The 26472-nt window shown below is 44.8% G+C and overlaps 2 pseudogenes; one reads left to right on the top strand and one right to left on the bottom strand.

Moving 5' to 3' along the window:
• Positions 1 to 341: 341 nt before the first annotated feature.
• LOC111152439 lies at positions 342 to 14665 on the bottom strand (annotated as a pseudogene).
• A 2707-nt stretch (positions 14666 to 17372) lies between these two features.
• LOC111152438 lies at positions 17373 to 17869 on the top strand (annotated as a pseudogene).
• Positions 17870 to 26472: the final 8603 nt, after the last annotated feature.

Raw genomic sequence — 26472 nt, 5'->3', positions numbered from 1 at the left:
TTATATAATTCTCTTCCTGAAGTCTCAGAGCAGCTGGCTTTTGGAGTCCAAGGGCTCACAGAACTAGTTGCACTGAAGGCTAAGGAGCTAGCAATATGGCACGCAGGTCAGCATTGGAATAACCCCAAGATGCATAACAGACTCCAGGAACCACCATCACCCCCAGGTTCCCAAGAACTGGGTGGGAACAGTGGCCTAGAATGGAGAAAGCTCATGAAACAGGGTTCTTCCTCCCACCAGTTTCTGCTTCTGCCCCAGAGAAGGGTCCACATGTTTCTGCCTGAAACAAGGAGAGGGGACATCTTGACTTAGGTGGAACAAAGACCCAAAGACCTGGACAGTCACTCACCAGTCAGGTAAACAGATTTCCTCCAGTCTGAAAGGCAACACAGGAAACAGGTGAGCTAAGAACCACTCCTCCAAAGAGGACAAAGAAACTTCTAGAGAAAAAGCAGAACTTACTGAGATCTGCTTGGAGTTCATCTGAAAGAGAGTAAGAAATAAGCAAGAAGCCCCATCTCTAAGAACAGCAAAGATTTCACCAGACAAACCCACAAGTGCACATATCAGTATCCTAGAAGTTATAGCTCCAGATCCATCAAGCCTCCATAGCTCCATGTCCTCCCTGGACCTCCTCAGCCACTTGCCCCAGGCAAGGGCCCTCTATACACTTTTTCTCTGCACCAGCTGTCATACTCACAGACCATGACCACTGCCCTCCCTTATCTCTGGCTTTCAGGGCCTCCTCCTTTGCCCACTGGTTCTCGTCCTTTTCCCTATGGAGTTTCTCCCATTCCTTCATCTCCTGGCACTTAGCAGTTTGTTCTCTCTTGGTGTAGTAGGCAGTCCCAAAGAGTAAGAATATCAACAAGGTCAGGATCACCATGAAAGCTAACATCCAGGGAGAAGTCCAGGGAAAGAAGTCCTCTGTGTCCGGCCAAAAAACAGTCAGAGGCACAGCCCAGAAGAGTCCACCCAGCACACCCAGGGACTCCCAGTCCCTCTCTATGGCCCTACAGGGAGAGGGAAACAGAACAGACCTGGGATTAAAATGACTATTGATTTCTTTTGACTCAGGATTGGGTTAAGAAGGGAGCAGGTCACATTCTCTGAAGAGCAACATGTCACCAGCAGTGCAGACCTCCACACTGAAGAGCCCTTCAACATTTTGGGCATGGGTCTGAGAGAATGTCAGGAACTTCTCTCTCCTGAGGGCTCTCCACTGCACCTGGGGCTTTGGGAACCACCCTGACCCTTACACACCACTTGGAACCCGTCCTCCTCTAACCCTGTGAGGTGCACTTGAGGGGCAGAGCCCATATCTGAAAGAGAGAAGCTGGAGAGTACAGGGAGGTCTTCCAGAGCCCAGGGATGCAGGCAAAGCCTTCCTGGGCACATCTTCCTGTGCAAAGCATTGCATTCTGAGGGCTCCAATGGGGAGTGATCATGGCAGGGAACAAAGCAGGCTTCCTACCACAGAAAACAAACAGAAGGAGCATGGGGAACTATGGTAGGCAAAGAAGGCAGGCCCTTCCCCCCACACATGAGGGTGGGAAGTCCATTGTCCAGAGTGACAGAAGGAGGAATTTGCTCTCAGATTCCATCCTTCTCTGCTCTTCTCACCTCACACACTCTCCAGGTCATCAGCACACCCACTGCCACTTGGTACATCCATTCACCTTCAAAAAATCTAACTACCTCCTGAGCATCCTCCCTAATATTCACATCCCTGACAGTTACTTCTGCCTGAATTCCTCACAGATGCTTCAAACTCAAATCCTGAACAGGTTCATACTTGGTCCCATCTTTGATTGCCTGATGATGAAAACATTCCAATACTTCAGCCTTCCTTACATCCAGCTCATGCTCGGCCACATACTGTTAGTGCCTTCACACACTGCTTCTAGGCTCCATCATGTGACTTGGCTCAGCCACTGAGAGTTCAGGGAATATGACTCCAGCAGTGGTTGGAAACTACTTTTGCCATTTGCCTTGCCCTCTCCCATGAAAAGGACATGCTCAGGCTAGCACTGCCTTCCTAGCCAAAGTTGTCCTAGACCAGCCAAGAGCTAGCTAAACAACACCCATGTGAGCAAACCCAGCCAAGGTCCACTGTCAGGACAAATAAAAATGAAGGCAAAGAGGCTAATTGTCCCTGTTGAAAATAAGGGAAAAGTCCCTTCCTTTTTTTTTTTTCCCATCATTAATTGTGAAGTGGGTGCTTGTGACTGTGGGTGCTTTCTCTCCTCTTTGAAACGTACATAAGTCCATTGAAAAATACAGATAGGCCTTTTGCCAGCTTTGTGATCCAGGAATATCTTCTTCAAAAGTTGGGAGCCTTCTCATTGAACCACTCACTCAAGGAAAACACCACCCATCTCTCTTCCTTCCTGTGCCAGGGTACGGGCCAAACCTCTGTGGGCACCAAGGTCCTTGTGTAAAACCACTTCCTGTTATAAAAATGGGAGAATTTGTTTTTCTTCTGGATGAGGTCAACTACCTAACATAGATGGTCACCCTATTACTATGTAAATCTAGGGTGAACTGTTTGTGACAGATGGTGCTGTCATGTCCACTTACGCGAGAGCTAGTAACCATCTATCCTGAGAACATGTGTGTAATGAGCTGTGTCTGCATGGCTATGGAAAAGAGTCATTTTCTTTGTCTTTGCATCTCTTCAAAGATTGTCTGTGATACACATCACATTTTGGTAAATCTAATTCTATAATAAAAGGGTTTTCTTTCCCACTTTCTGTGTGAAGGAGATTTCTCAGAGATTTCCTTTTAATTATATTTCCCCAACATGACCAATGATGTATGAGCAAACCCAGTTAAGAGTAACTGAATACTACTCCAAATGGCTAACAGACGCATGAAAAAATGTTCAACATCACTAGCCATCAGGGAAATAAATACCAAAACGACACTGAGGGGTGCCTGGATGGCTCACTGGGTTAAGCCCCTACCTTCAGCTCAGGTCATGATCTCAGGGTGCTGGGATTGAGCGCTGCATCTGGATTTCTGCTCAGCAGGGAGCCTGCTTCCCCTCTCTCTCTGCCTCCTGCTCTGCCTACTTGTGAACTCTCTCTCTGTGTCTAATAAAAAATAAAATCTTAAAAAAAAAAAACACATTGAGATATGACCTTACATCAGTTAGAATGGCAAAGATTAACAAGGCACGAAACAACAAATCTTGGAGAGGATGTGGAGAAAGGGGAACCATCTGACACTATTGGTGGGAATGCAAGTTGGAGAAGCCACTTGGGAAAATAGTGTGGAGGTTCCTCAAAAAATTAAAAATTGAGCTAGCCTATGACCCCACAATTGCACTAATGGGTATGTACCCCAAAGATACAGATGTAGTGAAAAGAAGTCAATATTCATAGCAGGAATGTCCACAACATCCAAACTGTGGAAGGAGCTGAGATGCCTTCAACAGATGAACAGATGAACAAGAAGTGATTCATATATAAGTGGAATATTACTCAGCCATCAGAAAGGAAGAATACTCACCATTTGCACTGACATGGATGAAACTGGAGGGGATTATGCTAAGTGAAATAAGTCAAGCAGAGAAAGACAATTATATGGTTTCACTCATATGTGCAACATAAGGAATAGCATGGAAGACATTAGGGGAAGGAAAGGAAACCTGAAGGGGATATCGTAGGTGGAGATGAACCATGAGAGACTATGGACTCAGGGAAACAATCTGAGGGTTTCAGAGGGGAGAGGGTGGGGGTCTGGTTTAGCCCAGTGATGGGTATTAAGGAGGGGATGTGTTGTCATAAGCACTGGGTATTCTACACAAATAATAAATCACTGAACACTACATCAAAAACTAATGATGTACTATCCATTCTCAAGGAACTACAAAACACTCATGAAAGAAGTTGAAGATCAAAAACTGGAAAAGCATTCCATGCTCATGGATTGAAAGAATAAACATTGTTAAAATGTCTATACTGCCTAGAACAATCTATACTTCCAATGCCATCCAGATCAAAATTCCACCAGCATTTTTCAAAGAGCTGGAACAAACAATCCTAAAATTTGTATGGAACCAGAAAAGACCCTTAATTGCTAAAGAAATGTTGAAAAAGAAAAACAAAAGTGGGGGCATCACGTTCCCTGATTTCAACCTTTACTACAAAGCCATGGTCACCAAAACAGCATGATACTGGCACAAAAACAGACACATAGACTGGTGGAACAGAGTAGAGAGCCCAGATATGGACCCACAACTCTATGATCGACTAATCATTGACAAAGCAGGAAAAAATATCCAATGGAAAAAAGACAGTCTCTTCAATAAATGGTGCTGGGAAAATTGGACAGCTATGTGTAGAAGAATGAAACTTGACCATTCCCTTACACATCCACAAAGATAAACTCAAAATGGATAAAAGACCTCAACATGAAGCAGGAATCTGTCAAAATCCTAAAGGAGTACATAGGCAGTAATCTCTTCAACATCCGCCACACCAACTTCTTTCAAGACCTGTCTCCAAAGGCAAAGGAAACAAAAGCAAAAATGACCTTTTGGGACTTCATCAGGATCAAAAGCTTCTGCACAGCAAAGGAAACAGTCAACAAAACAAAGAGGTTACCCACAGAATGGGAGAGGTATTCACAAATGACACTCCAGACAAAGGGCTAATATCCAAGATCTATAAAGAACTCCTAAAACTCAACACACACAAAACAGATAGGTATATAGGTATATGTAGCCCCGGTGCATAGCCCATTGTTGAAAGCCTGAACCTTGTGGACGTGCAGGATGGCCTCTCCCTAGGTGACGGAATTCCTTCACCAGTGAGGTCCGCCTTGTGTACTGGGCCAACTGCGCTTCCCTCTGTTCCTGCTGGTTTTGATAGATGAACACTGCTTCTTGCTGCTGCCCCTCGGAACAATTTGTTACTTAAACTGTAACCCCTGGAGGATTTTACTAGTTGTCAAGCACATTTAGATATGGCCTTAAAAAATACATATACCGGCAACAGGTTTTTGGGGAGAAGGACGATATACGACCGTGAAGCTGGGCAGCGGGGGATGCCCGGCTTGCTCAGGGTGGAAGTCTGCCCCTTCACAGAAGCCGGGCAGCTGGGAATGCCCAGCCCGCCCAGGGCAGAACGCGGCCTCCTTCAGGGAAGCCGAGCACCCAGGAACGCCGGTCAGCTCAGGGTGGAAAGAAATACCCGCTGCTTCCCTTTTCCGTTATCTCTCCTTTCTCTTCCCAGAAGTGCCCATTTTTAATTAGATGACTCCTTTGAATGTGCTTGGTTAACTATAAACTTTATCCTCCTCCTTCCTTTTCCGCAAGACTTGACTAACGTTTGACCTGCATGGGTCCTTCTGCTGGCTATTGTTTCTATCTAATAAAAGTGAGACTGTGGAGCTGCTCGTGGCAGCAGTCCTTTTCGACTGTTGTCCTCTGTTCCCAATCTCTTGCAGCTGACTTGTTTGTGCCTAATTCTTCTCCCATCGCGGACTGGAAGTGGCACTTCTGAGAAATTTGAGCGGAACCACTGGAGCTCCATGTTCTCCACATTCATGGCCAAGAACACATGACATGGCAGCATGATGTCCCCACCCAGTGCTGCCGCAATGGGTTCTGAGGAACCAATCACCATGAACACCTCTGTGGACACAGACATAAGGGTGAGAACACAAGAGAGATGCAGGACAGTGAGGGGAACACATTCTCAGGTGGGAGGCCCAGACAAGTCGGGATAAATGTCAGATAGGAGGTCTTGACCCAAAGGGCTCAGCTTTTACCACTCTGGGCAAGATCCTCTTACCACATACCTGAGACCCAGCAATGATGTCAAAGAGACTCTCTCAGTAGCCTGTGCTCCTGACTCCAGGCCCTTCCATGAAGGACTCTCTAACTCAGTGGTTCTAACTTTCCACAGGCATCAGAATCACCAGAAAGTCCTGTGAAACAAGGAAGGCTGGGCTCCACCCCCAGAGCTCCTGGTTCAATAGTTTTGGGGTGGGTCTAAGAATGTGTATTTCTAAGGAGGTGGTGGGGATTCTGTTACTAATGCTCCAGGGACCACACTCAGATCCACAGCTCTAACCTGCCTCCTCTTAGGACAGGACTGAAAACTGACCACAAAACACCTGTGGCCTAGGTGGGAACTCTCTGCTCATTCAGCCAACTCAGGAACTTACCCACGCCTACTCCTAAGTTAGATATTTGTCCCCATATCTTAGTACTCTGGTGAATTACATTTGCACTAAACCTAGAGTCCACAGCTATTTCTTTTTTTTTTTTTTTAAGATTTTATCTATTTATTTGACAGAGATCACAAATAGGCAGAGAGGCAGGCAGAGACAGAGAGAGGAGGAAGTAGGCTCCCCACTGAGCAGAGAGCCTGATGCAGGGCTCGATCCCAGGACTCTGGGATCATGACCTGAGCTGAAGGCAGAGGCTTTAACCCACTGAGCAGCCTAGGTGCCCCTCCACAGCTATTTCTGTTAAAGCCTGACCCCACTCCATCACCTATAGGACACAAATCACGACTTCTTACAACAAAAGGTTCACTTCATTGTCGCCACCCCCTCAGAGTCTTTGGTCTTCTGAGAAATGATGGACATGTCACAACAGGACACTTCTGCAAGAAAAACCCATGCTGGACCTCAGAAGAGTGACTTCTCACCCCTTGTGCTACTCAATTTTGGCTGAGTCACTCTATGTCTCACCTGTGGGATGTTAGTGACTACACTCCCTGTGACTATTCTCTCCAAAACCTCTGTGCATGACTCTTTCAATCCACAAACAAAACCATGTCCCTCCTCTGCACAAAGCCCTGCAATGGCTCCACAGTTCCGCACATGGTCTATAGGCCCTATAGGGATGACCCGTCACTGCTCTCTGACCCCCTAACCCTTGCTTCTCTCCCTCTCCCTCACTCTGCTACAGCCAACACTTACTTCCTTGGCTCCCTGGACACACAAGCACACTTCCAGCTTTCTCTGGCTGCTCCGCATCATAGAATCCCTCAATCCAGGGGGATCCTCACAGGATGACACACTGCCTCCACCACGCTTCACTCCCATCTCACTACCTACATTGGCCACCTTATGGAGCATTACAGCCTGCCTACAGCCTCCTGCGTCTCTCCCTTCCACACCCTCCTCTACTTCCTTGTCCCATGCTCTCCATTCCTCCAACAGTCATACATTGAATGGGGTTGTGATATTTACTACTCCCTGTCACCTGTCAGAAAGAGCTCTGTGAATACAGATACTGTCATTTTGAAAGGGTCCATAGACAAAAGGACGAGACTGATACAAGGCAAAGGTCAAGCAAAGCTTTATTTTGCGCCAAGCATCGAGAATCAAACTGACCGGCCAAGGCCATCTCTTGCAAAGAGGCGACCACCCCCCCAGCCTCACAGACATTTTTTTTTTTTTTCAGCATAACAGTATTCCTTGTTTTTGCACCACACCCAGTGCTCCATGCAATCCGTGCCCTCTCCAATACCTACCACCTGGTTCCCCCAACCTCCCACTCCCCGCTGCTTCAAACCCCTCAGATTGTTTTTCAGAGTCCATAGTCTCTCATGGTTCACCCTCCCCTTCCAATTTCCCCCAACTCCCTTCTCCTAACTCCCCTTGTCCTCCATGCTATTTGTTAGGCTCCACAAATAAGTGAAACCATATGATAATTGACTCTCTCTGCTTGACTTATTTCACTCAACATAATCTCTTCCAGTCCCGTCCATGTTGCTACAAAAGTTGGGTATTCATCCTTTCTGATGGAGGCATAATACTCCATAGTGTGTATGGGCCACATCTTCCTTATCCATTCTTCTGTTGAAGGGCATCTTGGTTCTTTCCACAGTTTGGCGACCGTGGCCATTGCTGCTACAAACATTGGGGTACAGATGGCCCTTCTTTTCACTACATCTGTATCTTTGGGGTAAATACCCAGTAGTGCAATTGCAGGGTCCTAGGGAAGCTCTATTTTTAATTTCTTGAGGAATCTCCACACTGTTCTCCAAAGTGCCTGCACCAACTTGCATTCCCACCAAAAGTATAGGAGGGTTCCCCTTTCTCCACATCCCCTCCAACACATGTTATTTCCTGTCTTGCTAATTTTGGCCATTCTAAGTGGTGTAAGGTGGTATCTCAATGTGGTTTTAATTTGAATCTCCCTGATGGCTAGTGATGATGAACATTTTTTCATGTGTCTGATAGCCATTTGTAGGTCTTCATTGGAGAAGTGCCTATTCATATCTTCTGCCCATTTTTTTGATATGATGTAAAGGCCATGTGATTGAGCCTGGCCACACACAGGTGGCCAATTGAATTACATTTTACCCCATGATAGTCATCTAATTCAGCCTATGACCTTGGCTAGAATTGGCGCCTTTGTCTGGCACCCAAAAGGCGGGGGCTCACACTCCCTGGCGGGTAATACGTGCGCTTTTACTTGATTGGACGTTTCCATCTGGCCGGACAGGTCCTTGAATCTGGACTCCGTTATCGGTGGCTATTTGGCCATATTTCACCAATTCTGTTTCTAAGGGCTTTCCTCTTGGGGGAAGGGGCAGGTTCAATCTAAGTTTACTGCATAAACAACAAAATGGCTCACTCTGGCTATGTAGGCCCTTACATTCCCCCCTTTTCTTTGGAGATTAGTCAAATCCTTGACTTTTTAGCCAGTTCTATGTTTTTCTGTTGTAAAGGGTTATAAGTCATCTAAACAGGGGTTAATGGGTGCCAATTGGCATAAGGTTACATTAAATTGCACAGTTGACTGATGAGTTAGCCATTCACCACTTTGTATAACCTTTCTATTTCTCCTAATTCTGTTTAATTTCCCACCTATACTTTTCTGTCTTATGAGGTGACTTAGAAGCTCTTACAAAAACAGGTAACAATAGGAACAACAATGAACTCATAGTCTTTTGAGTCTTAGCTTTAGTCCACGATCCGCAGGGTCCATTGGCAGCAGCTTCCATCTCTGGGGGTCGTCTTTATCCTTGGCTCGTTTGAGGTGACCTGCATGAATCCAGGCCCGGATGCCTTCTACTTTCATTGCTGTGGGGGTGGTCAGAATGACAGTAAAGGTCCATTCCAGCGAGGCTCCAAGTTTCCCACTTGGTGGTGACATATCCAAACCAAGTCCCCGGGTTGGTAAGGATGTGGTTCCAGTTCTGCCTCTGTCTCAGTGTGGGCAGTTTGGGTCCCTGCGTGGGCTAGACAGACTGTAATGCCTGCAGTGACTGAAGTACAGACTGACCAATTATTTTTGCTAGGGCAACCTCTTGTAGCCAAGGGCAGAGCGGGTGGGGTTGTTTCCCAAACATTATTTTAAATGGGGTCATCTTGTTTAAATAGGGTGTACATCACGCCGTGAGGAGGGCGAAAGGAAGGAGAGCCACCCATCCACCACCAGCCTCCAGAATTAGTTTTGTCAAGGTCTCTTTAAGAGTCCAGTTTATTCTATTTGCCTGGAACTCTGGGGCCAGTAGGTACAATGTAGTTTCCAATTAGTGCCTATAGTTTTGGCCAATACAAGTGAGACTGAACTCACAAATGCAGGGTCATTGTCTGACCTGATCGCAAGAGGTAACCCAAACCTCTATCTCTTTTCCCTCTTTCCATTTTAGTTCTTTTCTCATTTACCACCTGACACTGAGCACATCTATCAACCATATCCTGAATCATACGCCATAATTTAGAAACCTGAAACTGCTTGCCCATAAGCTCCTTAAGCTTGCATGTCCCCAAATGAGTGCCCTGATGTATTTGGCTTACTAATTTCTTCCTAGTCTTAGCCCAGTCCCCTTCATAGTCTAGTTTAACCCATTTTTGTAAATATTTTAAATCTTCCTCTGAAGTTTGCCTCAAGTTGTCTAGCTTAGGTAAACAAACATTTAAAGACAACCAAATCTAGAATTTAACACCCATAAAGCCATGTTATTAAAACAATTTTTCTCTCTAAAATAACCCTCATTTCCAGAGATAGCCAAATTAGGACTAATTTACTTGAAAAACAAGTCCAGTTTTGACAAACTTGGCCTAATTATTTACATAAGCTCAGCAAGAACAGTGAGTGTGATCATATAGACGTTTTAGAATCTGCTTTGCTGGAACTTCTTATAAGGAATCTCTAGGTTGAACTTTTAGTAGCCTCTCCAGGCCAGAAGCCAAGCCACATACTTGCCATCAGACATGCCTGTAATACCTGTCAACTTGGGCGAATTCCTCTTCCTGAGGCTCTGCACCTACCAAGGAGTGACATTCTTTACTCACCTGGTGAGACTGCTGGGAACTCTAAGCAAGGTATCAGGCCAATAGTTCCAAAGGGCTTTAAGGCTCCAGGTTTCATAAAGTCAACCTTAGTTCCTTTAAACTGTTTGGTCATATCTGAGTCTTTTCAAATATGATATCCCAGTCAAAGCCCTGGTAAAATAACCAATTTCCAATAGTGTCCTGTTACAAGGAAAACAGATTCTTATTGAACTTATGCAAATGACTGATTGCCATGGAAGAAAGAATACTTACTGAGACCTTCTGATTTTCAGAGGGTTCAGATAGAGAGAAAAGTTGAATGCCTTGATTTGTTTGTAAATAAATATTTTTACCTCTCTTGTAAGTTACAGATAACTTAAGAAAAAGCATCCCTAGTCTGGAAGAGCAAACATTAGAGAACCAGCAATGTTTAAAATAAGACAAAACATTAAGAGACACAACACTATAATCTTTTAGTTCATTTAGTACCATATTACTTTCCATGTTGCTAATTCTGGTTTAGTTCGAATGCAGCTTTTATTTCTGGAAATTCTTACCCATTTCCATTCCAGGATTTTAATATATCAAAGATCTGTATTTGTCCTGAAAGTCTCCCATATGAAGTTCCTTTAAGGCAGAATTCATCTTACAAGGGAATTAAAACAATTACAAATGACAAAAACTCAGAATAGATATGGTTAAATTACCAGATGATGACCTTATTAAAACTTTAGGAAATGCATAGAATCTCTAGAATAGTTACAGCATTTACCCAAATGTAACCCAAGGTTTATTATTGGTTTAAATCTTGTCAACAATTGCTAAAACCTTAGGAAGTTTTAAAACATATGCCTAAATATAATTAGGGATGTTAAACACCTGATAAAACAAAACATAGAAATTGGGTTTTCTGGGTAGGCAAAGAGAAAACCCTTTACATTTCAATTAACCAGAAAACTTTGCTCTTTTAAACAGAGAGAAAACCAGCTTTTTTATACCAGTGTCTTTTCCTTTTTTATTTTTAAGCATGCAGTCTTAAGATATGAGTTTTCTGGGGTTTCTCTCCCACTGTGAATGACATCGCAAACAAAGGGAGGGGGATCTTTCAGATGCTGTCCTGCTCACATCCCTCGCGGGAACTTAGGAGCATCTTAGCTAAGGTCTGTCCGTATAAAACCCCAGACCAGGCTACTCCTTGGAGTAGATGCCGTTATGTTATATGACGCCGCGCGAGACTCAGGGTGCAGCCCACTCAGACTCCGTAGCCAAAGCGGTGGAGCCATACAAACACATTCACACAGTCAGGCACTCTTCAGATTCAAACAGGTTGGACACCCTCCCCTTTTTGGGTATCCCTGGCTAATGGGAGGTGATCAGTCTCCCCTTTCACTCTTTACAAATAAGAGTGAGTTTCTATGGTTACAGGCAATGGAGGATGGTAACAGGGTGTTTTAGCAGTCCCTCAAGGTCGGGCTGCTTTCTTAATCTCTCAAGGCCAAATGGCCCTTTCACTTGGAAGTATAATCTACGTGGAGGCAGGTCAGGAGAGTGCTAAATCACCTTGGAGGCTGTTTTTCTTTCTTTCTTATTTAGACAGAACAAGCATTTCGTCTTTTTCTCCCTTTTTTTTTCCTTAGTCCGTCCTGACCATATCTAAAATTCCTTTTCTGAAGATTTCCCTTCACAAACCTTTTACAACTTTCCTTTGTATTCGGGTTTTGTCCCAAGCCATTTCCTTCTAAACCATCATTTCATTTAGGACAAAATTACCTTTTCTTACCCTCAACAAAATGTATTCCCATTCCTTAAATCTTCATTACATATCTTCTACTTTTTTACATACAGAGTTGTTTCCCTTATTTCTATCAGTCTTAGTTACACTTAGCAGAATTTTGTACTCTTAGAAACACCTTAACCTCTAGTCAGTTATTAACCAATTGTGAACTGTTACAACAGAATTCTTTAGATGCCAAATTTATGAATCTGTTAAGCACAAAACATGTTTACCAACAGATTTCAAAAGCACAAACCTAGTTCCAGCAACCAGTGCTCTAGCATTTTATCCTGTTTGGTTTAAAGTTTCAGGTTAGCAAAGACTTTAAAAGCTACTTCAGTAATTACCCATTAAAACTTTGAGACAGACAATTAACCATCAGTTTAGTCATTTCTTTGCTAACAAATTTTAACAAATAACACGAGCTTATTTACCCTTCAGTAAACTTTGACAGAATAAAAGCTTTACATTTACTGCTGTAACTTCAAAGACATGTCTATCTTAATTAAACCAACAAACTTAACTTAGTTCCAATACTGATTTACGTTCTACCTGGGCCCACTCCATTTTGAATGTTTACCCGAGACATGGGTGGGAGGATCTGGAGTGGGGGGTGTTAGGTCCAGGGGCTGCTCTTCTTGCTGCTTGACAGTGAAGAGAGAAGGAGCTGCGGTGCGTGATCTAGAGGCTGGTCATGCAGGCTGCCTGCACATTGGTGCAGAAGCACGAGAAGGGGGAGACAGAAGAAACAAAGTGCTGCCAGGAGGCAGAGAAAGGATTCCCAGTTTTAGAGCTTATCAACTCCAACAGAGGAGCAGACACCATGCTTTCCTGCCAGCAAGGGGGAGGGGTTAAGCAGTCCAAGTCAGGCTAGAGAAGACAGGGAAACGTCCCCGAAACAAAGGAATTTTCAGCAGCTGCTTGGAAATATTCCTTACGGTCTCTGTCTCGAGTTAGACCAACCCCAGTTGGCTCCAGTTATAGCCATTAACATGGGAAATGAGAGAGGGAGAAGCCCCACATCTATGAGGAGGAAGGGAGAGATGAAAATCAGAGTCCCCTCACTGTCTGCTTGCCCCATTCCTTCAAACACAACAGACAACAAAAAGACAAGACAAAGACAACCGCAAACCCAGCGGCCCTCATCCAGAGCCTGCCCTGGGTGGGGGCTTTTCCGGCCCCTACAGGGGTTACCCGGCCCCCTACAACCAGACCCAGTGGCCTTTAACCTGCCACTGTAGGGAATTTTCTCGGTTCCCTATGAGCATCCATTGACCCAGAGGGGAATTTTCTCGGTTCCCTATGTGCATCCGTAAACCCAACGGTTGCGGTCCCCTCGACACGCTCGTTGATGGGGATTTTCCCGGTCCCCTAGATGTACTCGCTGGTGGGGATTTTCTCGGTCCCCTGATGCACCCAATGTTGGGGATTTTCTCAGTCCCCTGATTGCCTGGGAGGACCGTACCCCCTGGCAATACCCCCCTGAGGGATGAGGCATCTCCGCATCCACTCCAGCTCTGGGAGCTATACTGTGTCCAGCTTCTCCCCGGTGGGCTTTATTACCCTGGAGCTCCGCAGACAGACAGATAGGATCTCAAGGGGTCTTGAGATCTTACCTCCGGAGGCTTTCTGATGCTGGCTCAGTCCTCGCCATTTTATCCCGGGACGAGCCCTCACTGAAAGGGTCCGTAGACAAAAGGACAAGACTGATACAAGGGAAAGGTTAAGCAAAGCTTTATTTCACACCAAGCATCAAGAATCAAACTGACCAGCCGGGGCCCTCCTTTGCAAAGGGGCCCCCCCCCCCCCCCAGCCTCACAGACTAACTTTTATAGAGTAAAGGCCAGGCAGTTGAGCCTGGCCACACACAGGTGGCCAACTGAATTACATTTTACCCCATGATAGTCATCTAATTCAGCCTATGACCTTGGCTAGAATTGGCGCCTTTGTCTGGCGCCCAAAAGGCGGGGGCTCACACTCCCTGGCGGGTAATACGTGCGCTTTTACTTGATTGGACGTTTCCATCTGGCCGGACAGGTCCTTGAATCTGGACTCCGTTATCGGTGGCTATTTGGCCATATTTCACCAATTCTGTTTCTAAGGGCTTTCCTCTTGGGGGAAGGGGCAGGTTCAATCTAAGTTTACTGCATAAACAACAAAATGGCTCACTCTGGCTAAGTAGGCCCTTACAATTTTGTACATAGAGTAGCACCTAACACACACTGGACACCCTGTCGGTATTTGGGGGTGTAATGAATTAATAACAAAGTAAGTGGTTAGATACCAATAGAGACAGGGAACAAGAAATGAGGGGAAATTCATTTTCATACTTTTCATAGTGAAATTCACATTTTTTACTTTATAAGACATAAACTCCTCATTAGAGAACTGTCATGCTCCTCTGCCCTTATTTTGCAGTTCTGGGATTCTTCTTCTGTGTATAATTTCAAATAGCAGTTGGGGGAATCTTCAGAATCTATCTAGAGCCAGGGCCTCCACCAATAGCCATCTGTCCTGATGGAGACACCAGCAGAGCTCCAGGGGCTCTCACCCACCACCTGCAGAGCCCCCAGCAGGCAGCTGCAAGAGAAGCAGGGAGGGGAGATGGTAGACCAAATAGCCCCTGCAGCAATCCTCCATTTCCTCAGAGCTGGGGAGACACAGGACAGGAAGCAGGTCAACACCTCCAGAGAAGGAGGCAGGACCTGTCCACAGGTCTGAGCCTCAGAGCAGACAGCAGGGCTCAGGGCTGGCAATAGTCCCCAGCAAGAGCACAGCCTTTCCTACTGCTCAGTATGGTGATAAAGTGGGGGCCCCACAACTGTGATGCCAAGAAAGCCCACCCAGCCCTTTGGAAACATTCCCAGCCTGCTCTGCCCACAGGACCAGACCCTTCTCACCTCAGCACAACGGCCTCCTTCATGTCTGCATGAGTCACAGGCCACCACGGAGGTGCAGGGACACAGGGCCCAGACACAGGCCCCTCCCCATGAATGACATGCCAGCTTCTGCATGCTTTTCTTCTCCTGATCCCTCAATATGACCAGTGAATCACTGAAAAGTGTAAGAGTCAGATTACATTCTCCTAAAGGACCCTGTGGATCCCACCACACACACCCTGTCCTGCAGCTCCCTAGCATTTTCCTGCTTGGGACCAACAACCTGGCCTTGCTCCCAGCAAAGCCTCTCTCAGCTTGTGCTCATTTTTGATTGTTCTGAATGATCTGCTACATTTGTTTTAATGAAACAAAGACTGAACCATCAATGCATGCAAGTTTCTGCCCAGGTATCTGGTCGGACATATTAAAACTCTGGGTAAACCCAGGACTTCTAGATATACCTGAACACATCCGATGCTGTTATCCTCAAATGTGCATTTCTGCCAACATCCACTTAGAGTCAGGAGTATTGGGAAAACCCATCTTAAATGAAAAAACAGAAGTGACTCTTAATCTCACAAAACAAACTGAGGGTTGCTGGGGGGGAGGGGTTCAGGAGAGGGGGGTGGGGTTATGGACATTGGGGAGGGTATGTGCTATGGTGAGTGTGTGAAGTGTGTAAACCTGGCAACTCACAGACCTGTACCCCTGGGGATAAAAATGCATTATATGTTTATAAAAAAAATAATAAAAAAATTAAATAAAATTGTTTAAAAAATCTATTTCAACATTAGTCCTGACCACACATAAAATTCTTTCCCAATGATTTCCTTTCACAATCCTACTATAGCTTTTTTTTTCCCCCCTCATTCAGCTTTGGCCTAAGCTTTTCTCTCTAAACTACAAGTCTTATTTTAGGACAAAATTACCTCCCCCACCCCAACAAAAAGAATTCCCATTCCTTGTATCTTTCTTATCAAAAACACATTTTTCCCCTGCAGAGTTGCTTTCATTATCTCCAACAGTCTTAATTACATTTAGCAGAATTTTAACACTTAGAAACCTTAGTGTCTAATGAAAACTAAGTAGTAACCAGTTGTGAACTGTGTGTTACACTGGAATTCTTTAGACCTGAAATTTATTGATACATTTTCTACTTTGTAAAAATATGTTTTTCTGTGATACGTCTTTTGATAAAGCATCAAGTATGTTTACTGATAGACCCAAATATCCTCAGCTTCTCTGCAACAGTGATGAAGTTCTAGAATATACATGAGGTTCAGTGGGGTGAGGTCCAGAGCCGATGACCAAGAAAGAATTCTTGAGACATCTTTGGTGCAAAATGGTGGTTTATTAAATAAAGCATGGGGACAGGACCCCTGGGCAGGAAGATCTGCTGCCCTAGGGTTGTGAGGAGTGGCAGGTTATGTACCCTGGTTGTGGGGGGAAGGAAAAGGGAGGTTTCAGTAGAACTTCCATATGCTAAAGAGGACATACAAGGCCTTGAGGCCTTGCCATTGTCAATGTCATTTTTCCCTCTAGCAAGGTATTAACATTAAGATAGTTGGGAGATTCCTAAAGAATGTCATAATATGTCCCACTCAGGAGTGAGGGTGGGAGAAGGTTGCTGGGTGTCAGCTTTTGGTTTGTCATCAGCCAACCCTCTGTTCCCTCAGCAATAGGAAACCAAAAGAAAGTAAACCTTATGTTTAGTAATTAATGATTCAGTATTTTGTCCAATTTGGAAAAGACCTGGCTATCCAACAAATTCAATCTGATTTGTCATCCAAGTAAAACTGTAAAGTTTCAGGTTACCAAAGACTGTGAAAGCCATTTTAGCAATTATCCATAAAAACTTTGAGACAGATGAATTTTTTTATATATTTTTTTATTTTTTATAAACATATAATGTATTATTAGCCCCAGGGGTACAGGTCTGTGAATCACCAGGTTTACACACTTCACAGCACTCACCATAGCACATACCCTCCCCAATGTCCATAACCCCACCACCCTCTCCCTACCCCCCTACCCCCAGCCACACTGTTTGTTTTATGACATTAAGAGTGAAAGACAAATTTAACCATCATTTGAAACCATCTTTTGTTGAAAAATTGCGAGAGATAACATGAACCTATTTTATCTTCAGGAAACCTTTGTAGAATAAAAGTGTTATATTTAATGTTGGGAGCTAATTGAGATAGACATGCCTGTCTTAATTAAACCAACAAACTCAAATTAACTTTAATACAGAATATGTTGCACCTATGTCCACTTAAAAGTCAATCAATTTGTTCCTCATTGTCATTTCTTTTCAACCTGGGGTACCTATAGGGAAATCTATAGTGGGTGGCTTAAGTCCAAGAGGGTGCTATTTGTTCCCTGATAGTGAAGGCAGGAGAAGCAGCAGCCGATGGATGATGGAGGCATCCAGAATGGTATAGGAGCTGGTTGTACAAGCTACAACCATGGTGGTGCAGATACAGGAGGAGGGAGTGGGGGAGACAGGAGAGGGGAGAGGCTGCCAGCAAGGCTGGAGGTGGATAAAAGCTCAGGCAGAAGGGAACTTTCTTTCTGCCTCTGCTGCTGCCATTGCATCCTTGGAAAAGCTTGTGGTGAAGGGAGAGAGGGGGAAAGAAGCAAGTTCTGAAGTTTACCCTTGAGTGCACCCACCCAGTAGAAGATGGGAGTCCTGGATGCTGCCAATTGTAAGCATTTTCTTCAAGAGAGAATCAGTGAATGGAAAACCTGTGAGTCTTGGTAGAGAGGTTGTAACCATTGAAAGGAGCAAGAGCAAGATCACTGTGGCTTCGGAGGTGCCTTTTTCCAAAAAGGTATTTTAAATATCTCACCATAAAGTATTTGAAGAATAATCATCTACGTGACTGTGTGCATAGCTGCTAACAGCTAAGATAGTTACTGTGTTACCTTCCAGATTAACCAGGGTGAGGAAGGGGAGGATTAAAACTCATTTATCTGGAGTATTTCATAGGGGTTCTTGTAAAATTTGGGAACCAAAGTGGTAGTTTTCCTTGTGTCTCTGCAGTATGGGTTGACCAGAAAATTGGACATTGGACATAACAGAACTTTACTCAGGAAAAATAAAAAAATTTTAAAAAAAAGAAAGAAAATTAAAAAAAAAAAAAAAAAACTTTACTCAGGCTGCCATTCTCTTATTTGTGATTACACGTTATTTTTCCTGCTTGAAAATTTGTTATTGTGGTAATAATACCAAAATATTAGTAGAGTCCTTCTAGAGAATTGCTGGCAATTTGACCTTGAGCAGATGGATGTGTTATGCCCCAATAATGGGTCTGTGATTAAAGGAGTGAGACTGATATAAAACGAAGGTCAAGCAAAGCTTTATTTCTGTTATGCCTGAGTTTTTGTGTCTGAGAGACCACCAAGTAGCCAAGCACCAATGCAATCACACGAGGGTTTATTTGACAAGCTTAAGCCTGGGCCCAAGTATACCCGACACAGCGGAGTAGGGACTTGGACCCCGAGCCAGATTACAGTCAGAGTTTTTAAAAGCAGAGTAGGGGTGGACTCGTCAGTGGGTGAGGACAAAGGGAGTGTTCAGAAGGGCTATCAGGGTAAAGAAGACTGTCAGGATATTGAAGGCCTGGCTACTATCAAGCCAAGGCCATTTTTCCCTTTAATGAGGCACTAGCATGAAGACAATTGGGGAGTTTCCTGGTGGAATGTCACATTCTTGCTATCAAGTGTCCTTGTCAGTGAGATTTGGGTTTAGAAGAAATTTAACTTTATTTACTTTTCCTTCTACCTCAGCCTTCTTCAGTTTTGTTTATGGAGGGGAGGGTGACATTAGGTCTTAAAGAACTGAGTTATTTGTCTCTGGAAATTGGGCTAGACTCCAGGTGGTTACAGCCTTGTTTTTCTTGGCCTCCACAATTTCACGCCAAGCATCAAGAATCTGACCAAACGTTCGGGGATGCACCTCTTACAAAAGAGGGCGACCCTTCCCTATTTCACAGACTAGCTTTTAAGGGCAAAGGCCATGCAGTCAGGCCTGGCCAGGCACAGGTGGCCAATGAGATTGTAACACACACAGGAAACTCCACAGTGATGCTAGGTGACCAATTGAGTTACTATTTACCCTAGTAGAGATTTGAACCAGCCTATTACACCTTGATTAGGATTGGCGCCCAAAGGCTCCCAAAGGGCGGGGCCCATAAGCCTTGGTAACCAGGGAGACAGTAAGCATCCCCCCACTGATCGCATGTCTCCACCTGGCCTGACCCACCTTTGTATCAGGGCTTTGTTACCTGAAGCTGGTTTCAGGGACTTGTCTCCAAGTAAATCCCCTGGGGGAAGGGGAGCAGGAACAGTTTCTAAATAGGTCCTTACATTCCCCCCTTTTCTTAGGAGACTAGTCAAATTTTTGACTTTTTAGCCAGTTCTATACCCTCCTTTTAACGGCTGCTAGACTGTTTTAATGACTCCAGTGTGATTTACCCAGAAAGTATTTCTCTCCTAAGGTTATGCAGAGCCCCTCTCCTCCTTTTATGAGAAACAGTAAGTTAAGCCCCCCCCCCTTTTTATTTGCAATTGCTTATACCTCCCGCCTATATCTTAACAACAGGGCCAACAGTGAATTTAATGAACTCATTGTTTTCTGAGTCTTAGTTTTTAGTCCATGATTGGTGGGGCCCATTGGCAGCAGCATCCACCTCTGGAGGGCGTTCTCGTCCTCTGCTCCTTTGACATGACCTGCGTGAATCCAGGCCCTGATGCCTTCTACTTTTATTGCCATGGGGGTGGTCAGGATGACAGTAAATGATCCCTTCCAGCAAGGATCCAAGCCTCCCGCTTGGAGGCAGCGCATCCAAACTAAGTCCCTGGGTTGGCGAAGATGTGGCTCCACCTCTGATTTGGTCCCAGTGTGGGCAGTCCAGATCCCTGTATGGGCTCTTTTAAGACAGACTGTAATGCCTGCAGTGGCTGGAGTACAGACTGAGCAGTCATTTCTGCTAAAGCAACCTCTTTCTCTTTTCCCTCTTCCCATTCTAGTTCTTTCCGCATTTACTGCCTAACAGCGAACAGATCTATCAACCACATCCTGAGCCATACGCCCTAATTTAGAAACCTAGAACTGCTTGCCCATAAGCTCTTTAAACTTGTGTGTCCCCAAATGAGTGCCCTGATATATTTGGCTTACTAATTTTCTTCTAGTCCTAGCCCCATCTCCTTTATAGTCTAATTTAGTCCACTCTACCATAGTGAGTCCTCCCTTAGTCAGTCGGTAGAGAGGTCGCACCATCTCCACGAACCATGGTATCCACAGCCTTCAGTAGCCCAATGTCCCAAGAAATTCCCTCATGGAGACCAAAGCCTAATAAGTAAGTGGCATGGCTCTTACAAAGCTGTGTTTTCATTGCTGACACCTGATACACTTTTTCCTGCAGTCTGTAAGAGAGCTCTCGTCCCCTGCAAGCAAGACCCATAGTCCTCAGCGGCTATTTTTACTATTCCCCTAACTCAGTCAGATTCTTCCTTTCAAATCCTTCAATTTTCTGAAGTTTCCTCCTTATATCTGGGGCTGACTGACTGGCAAAAGCAAGATCGTTTACATGAGTTATCGTGCAACTTCTCTGAAGTTTACCTTAAGTTGTCTAGCTTAGGCAAACAAACATTTAATAACAATCTAATCTAGAATTTGATACCCTTAAAGGCATGTTATTAAAACAATTTTTCTCTCTAAAATAACCCTCATTTCCAGAGATAGCCAAATCAGGACTAACTCGTTTGAAAAACAAGTCCAGTTTTTGGCCTAATTATTTACATAAGCTCAGCAAGAACAGTAAGTAATCATATAGATCTTTTAGACTCTGCTTTGCTGGAACCTCTTATAAGGAATCTCTAGGTTGAACTTTTAGTAGCCTCTCCGGGCCAGAAGCCAAGCCACGTACTTGCCATCAGACATGCCTGCAATACCTGTCAGTTTGGGCAAATTACTGTTCCTGAAGTCCTGCCCCTGCCAGGGAGTGACATCCTTTACTCACCTGGTAAGGCTGCTGGGAACACTGTAAGCAAGGTATCAGGCCAACAGTTCCAAAGGGCTTCACAGCTCCAGGTTTCATAAACTCAACCTTAGTTCCTTTAAACTGTCTGGTCATATCTGAGTCTTTTCAAATATGACATCCCAGTCAAGGCCTTGGTAAAATAACCAGTTTCCAATGCTGTCCTGTTACAAGGAGAACAGATTCTTATTGAACTTATGCAAATGACTGATTGCCAAGGAAGAACGTATTGACCCTTTCGATTTCAGAGGTTTCAGATAGAGAGAAAAGTTGAATGCCTTGATTAATTTACAAATGAATACCTTTACATCTCTATAAGTTACAGGTAACTTAAAAGGTTTCCCTAGTCTGGAGTAGCAAACATTACAGAACCAGTCATGTTTAAAACATTGAGACACAACATTACAACCCTTCAGTTCATCTAGTCCCATGTTACTAATTCTGGTTTAGTCTGAATGTAGCCCTTATTACTTCCTTAAATCTTTACCCATTTAAGTTCCCAGTTAACATATCAAAGACCTGTATTTGTCCTGAAAGTCTTCCCATATGAAATTTCCTTTAAGGCAGAATTCATCTTACAAGAGAAGTAAAACAATTACAAATGACAAAACTCAAAACATATAGTTAAATATCAAGTGATGACCCTTATCAAAACATTAAAATTTTAGGAAATGTATAGAACCTCTAGAATAATTACAGCATTTACCCAAATGCAACCCAAGGTTTATCAGTAACTTAGCATATCAAGGAAGCGTTCTGAGCCAAAGAGATCTCATTTACAACTCTGGGCAGGCAAAGAGAAACCATTTACATTTCAATTAACTGAAGAAAACTTTGCCCTTTTAAACAGAAAACCAGCTTTTCTATACCAGTGTCTTTCCTTTTTTTATTCTTAAGCGTGCAGCCTTAAGGTGTGAGTTTTCTGGGTTTCCCTCCCATTGATGAGGGAGCAGGAGGCTGGCTGAAGACAAAGCAAAAGCTGACACCTTGCACCCCTTCTCCACCCGCTCCCCTCGGGTAATGTGTGTGACATTCCTCAGGCACCCCTGACTGCCATAAACAAGTAACAAATAGTTAACTTGCAGAGATCACAATCCTGCAAGACAGGAGTCTCCCTTGGTTCAGAAATGTCCTAGAGATCTACAAAGAAGTTACCTATCAATAGCACAATTTCCAGAGGCAAATAACTCAGTTCCTCAAGCCCTAAACAAAGTTAAATTTCTTCTAAACCCAAATCTCACTAACGAAGACGCTTGATAGCAGAAATGTGAATGGCTTGCCAAAAGACAACACTGATCAAGCCGCAAGGCCTCTGGTATCCCTGCAACTTGCAGGCCCTCTTTAGCATATGAAAGCTCCATTGAAACCTCCCTTCCCCCTTCTCACCTTCCCCCAAGTGCAAGGTACATAACCTGCCATCCCTCAACAACTCTGGGCAGCAGCTCTTCCTGCCCATGGGGCCCTGTCCCCGTGCTTTAATAAACCACCATTTTGCACCAAAGATGTCTCAAGAATTCTTTCTTGGTCAGCGGCTCCGGACCTCAGGCCACTGAACCTCACCTAGGTTCTAGAACTTCATCACCATCATGAATGATGTCGCAGACACAGGGAGGGGGATCTTTCAGATGCTGTCCTGCTTGCGTCCCTCGAGGGAACTTAGGAGCATCTTAGCTAAGGTCTGTCCGTATAAACCCCAGACCAGGCTACTCTGTGGAGTAGATGACAGTTATGCCATATGACGCCCCACGAGACTCAGGGTGCAGCCCACTCAGACTCCATAGCCAAAGCGGTGGAGCCACACAGATCATTCACACAGTCAGGCACTCTTCAGATTCAAACAGGTTGGACATCTACCCCCACCGGGTCTCCCCTTCCATTCTTTAGGAATGGATCTAGCTCAGACAGTGGCCCCGGGCCTGTTTTTCTTTCTTATTCAAACAGGATCAGGCATCTGGTATTTTTCTCTCCTTTTTACATATTTCCTACTTTTCTACCAAGTTGTTTCCCTTATTTCCATCAGTCTTAATTTCACTTAACAGAATTTTGTACTCTCAAATATCTTAACCTCTACTGAAGATTAAATATAAACCAATTGTGAACTGTTACAACAGAATTCTTTAGATGGCACATTTATCAATCAGTTAAGCACAAAACATGTTTACCAACAGATTTCAAAAGCACAAACCTAGTTCCAGCAACCAGCGCTCTAGCATTTTATCCCATTTGGTTGAAGTTTCAGGTTAGCAAAGACTTTGAAAGCTACTTTAACAATTACCCATTAAAACTCTGAGACAGACAATTAACCATCAGTTTAGTCATCTCTTTGCTAACAGATTTCGACACAGATTTTAACACAGATTTTTACTACTGTTAACTCAAAAGACATGTTCATCCTAATTAACCCAACAAGCTTAACTTATTTCAAATACTGAGTTACGTTCCACCTGGGCCCACTCTGTTTCGAATGTTTACTTGAGACCCGGTGGGAAGATCCGGAGTAGGGGGTGTTAGGTCCAGGGGGTGCTCTTTTTGTTTCCTGACAGCAAAGAACAGAAAAAGGTGCCACCAGAAGGCAGAGAAGGGGTTTCCAGTTCTAGGGCTCATTAGCTCCAAGAGAGGAGCACACACCATGCTTTCCCGCCAGCAAGGAGGAGGGGCTAGGCAGTCTCCTTCAGGCCAGAGAGGGCAAGGAATGTCCCCAAAACAAAAAAGTTTCAGCAGCTGCTAGGGAATATTCCTTAAAGTCTCTGTCTTGAGTTAGACTAACCCCAGTTGGCTCCAGTTATAGCCATTAAGAGTCAGAGTTCCCTTACTCTGTTTGCCCCATTCTTTCAAACACAACAAACAGCACAGCAGACAACAAAAAGACAAAAAAAAGACAACTGCAGGCCCAGCAGTTCTTACCCAGAACCTGCCACCGGTGGGGACTTTTTGATCTTCTGGCCGTCCAGGGGTACTCGAGCCCCATGACCGCCTAGGGGGACTCGAACCCCCTGGCGATCTACCAGTGGAGGGAAGGGGCATCCCCGCATCCTCTCCAACCCTGGGGAGAATGGCCACATCTGGCTTCACCCCGTGGGCTACACCCGGAGCTCCACCCAGACAGACCAACCGATCTCACAGAGCACCTGGAGATCGGCGGATCCCACAGAGTAAAATCTGTGAGATCTTACCTCCAGGCTTTTCCCAGAAATTCCGATGCTGGCTCAGTTCTCGTCGTTTAATCCCGGACAGAGCCCCCAAATGTTATGCCCCAATAATGGATCCGTGATTAAAGGAGCGAGACTGATACAAAGCGAAGGTCAAGCAAAGCTTTATTTCACGCCAACCATCAAGAATCTAATGGAACGTTTGGGGCCGCACCTCTTACAAGAGAGGGGGACCCTTCTCTGTTTCAGAGACTAGCTTTTAAGGGCAAAGGCCATGCAGTCGGGCCTGGCCATGCACAGGTGGCCAATGAGATTGTAACACACACAGGAAACTCCACAGTAATGCTGATGAGGGAGCAGGAGGCTGGCTGAGGACAAAGCAAAAGCTGGCACCTTGCACCCCTTCTCCACCCACTCCCCTCGGTAATGTGTAATAGCATTCCTCAGGCACCCCTGACTGCCATAAACGAGAAACAAATAGTTAACTTGCAGAGATCACAATCCGCAAGACAGGAGTCTCCCTTGGTTCACAAGTGTCCCAGAGATCTACAAACAAAGAAGTTACCTTATCAATAGCACAATTTCCAGAGGCAAATAACTCAGTTCCTCAAGCCCTAAAGTTAAATTTCTTCTAAACCCAAATCTCACTAATGAAGACGCTTGATAGCAGAAATGTGAATGGCTTGCCAAAAGACAACAATGATCAAGCCACAAGGCCTCTGGTATCCCCGCACCTGGTAGGCCCTCTTTAGCATATGAAAGCTCCGTTGAAACCTCCCTTCCCCTCACCTTCCCCCAACTGCAAGGTACATAACTTGCCATCTCTCAACAACTCTGGGCAGCAGCTCTTCCTGCCCATGGGGCCCTGTCCCCGTGCTTTAATAAACCACCATTTTGCACCAAAGATGTCTCAAGAATTCTTTCTTGGTCAGTGGCTCTGGACCTCAGCCCACTGAACCTCACCTAGGTTCTAGAACTTCATCAATGCTAGGTGACCAATTTAGTTACAATTTACCCTAGTAGACATTTGAACCAGCCTATTACACCTTGATTGGGATTGGCACCCAAAAGGCTCCCAAAGGGTGGAGCCCATACTCCTTGGTAACCAGGGAGACAGTATGCATCCCCCCCCCTCACTGATCAGATGTCTCCACCTGGCCTGACCCACCTTTGTATCTGGGCTTTGTTAACTGAAGCTGGTTTCCAGGACTTGTCTCCAAGTAAGTCCCCCATGGAATGGGAGCAGGGACAGTTTCTAAAGGTCCTTACAAATGTTAGGTCCCCCCCAAAAATGGGTACCCCAATAATGGGTCCGTGATTACAGGAGCGAGACTGATTCAAAGCGAAAGTCAAGCAAAGCTTTATTTCACACCAAGCATCAAGAATCAAACTGACCCTCAAAACAGACCGGTCGGGGCCGCCCCTTATACAAAGGACAACCCCTCCCTGTTTTCCAGACTAACTTTTATAGAGCAAAGGCCTGGCCACACACAGGTGGCTAATTGATTTACAATTCATCCCACAGTAGCCATGGAAACTAGCCCATCACCTTGTTAGCTAGAAGACAGTATGCGCCCCCACTGATTGAACACCTCCACCTGGCCTGACCCACCTTTGTACTTGGACTTTGTTACCTGGGACTGGTTTCCAAGACTTGTTTTTAAGTAAGTTCCCCTGGAGGGCGGGGGGGGGAGGGGGGGAGTCAATTTAAGTTTTACAACAAAATGGCAGTTCAACCAGGGTGGGGCTGCTCGGGCTGAATAGGCCCTTACGGATAAGGGTGTGCAGCTGCGTGCTCTGTAGTTAGTCACTAATTTACTTTAAAAAGTGTGAGTTTCATCTGGTGCTTTTCTCAGAGAATCAGTTATACAGCCATGGCAACTCCTAATTGACTGAAAGCAAAAGCAGTGACTTCTTTGAGGTTCTCTTCTTGCAGGAAATTGCAGGGTCGATAAAAATTCAGTGTTCTGGGGCACTTCAATTTTTTAATACAGCTTACTTGATGCACACAATTATTATGTAGCTAAACCTTTTTCTTCCTGTGGAAATAAAGTGTCGTTTTGTGGTGCTGTATATTCTACTACCCTCCAGAAAAGACTCTGAAGAGCAGTTGTAGAAGTCCCCGGTGTGGGACCGGCAGCTCCTGTGGTGAATGAATTCAGCCAAGGCAGGACACAGGAAATAACGAGTTTATGGAATGCACTGCAGGGGAGCAGTGGACAGGACAGCAAAGGAGATACTGTCCGCCAGGGGGCAGTGGTGATGTAGCTACAGGGAACTCAGGGAGTGAGGAGGTATGGAAATGTATGGAATTTTTCTTTTTGGTACCTGTGCCCAGCCATAAGAAGCCCATTGGTCAGAAACTAGGGCTTCCT

Source organism: Enhydra lutris, unplaced genomic scaffold (assembly GCF_002288905.1).
Source record: "Enhydra lutris kenyoni isolate GAN:26980312 unplaced genomic scaffold, ASM228890v2 scaffoldscaffold28, whole genome shotgun sequence".
NCBI classification, from domain to species: Eukaryota; Metazoa; Chordata; class Mammalia; order Carnivora; family Mustelidae; genus Enhydra; species Enhydra lutris.
The sequence above is the reverse complement of the archived record's forward strand: the minus strand, read 5'-3'. Positions and strand labels throughout refer to the sequence as shown.